The sequence below is a fragment of the Crocuta crocuta genome, unplaced genomic scaffold (genome assembly GCF_008692635.1).
Source record: "Crocuta crocuta isolate KB4526 unplaced genomic scaffold, BGI_CrCroc_1.0 scaffold978, whole genome shotgun sequence".
Classification (NCBI taxonomy): domain Eukaryota; kingdom Metazoa; phylum Chordata; class Mammalia; order Carnivora; family Hyaenidae; genus Crocuta; species Crocuta crocuta.
The window spans coordinates 872,842-873,068 of NW_027530876.1; the positions used below are offsets into that span (position 1 = coordinate 872,842).

General features: G+C 62.1%; 1 protein-coding gene across 1 annotated transcript in view; it reads left to right on the top strand.

The window, feature by feature from the left end:
- Positions 1-227, top strand: part of FLNA (filamin A) — a 23,870-nt gene that overhangs the window by 14,922 nt on the left and 8,721 nt on the right.

A 227-nucleotide genomic window follows, 5' to 3' on the forward strand; every position in this document is an offset into this window, starting at 1 on the left:
AACAGAGACGTTATTCAGATAGTGCCGAATCAGGCATAGAGGCTCCCCTGCTTGGGCATGGGAGGAGAGCTCGAGCGTCAGCCAGGGACCCCAGGGACACCAGTAAGAGGTGCCGATGACCTGGGAGCCTCCAGACGCACCTGGCCTGGAGCATGGGGGAGGTAGCCAGGGCAAGATTCAGAGGGGGGCTAGGGTCTTGGGGCAGGGCTCAGTGGCTGGGAAGGTAG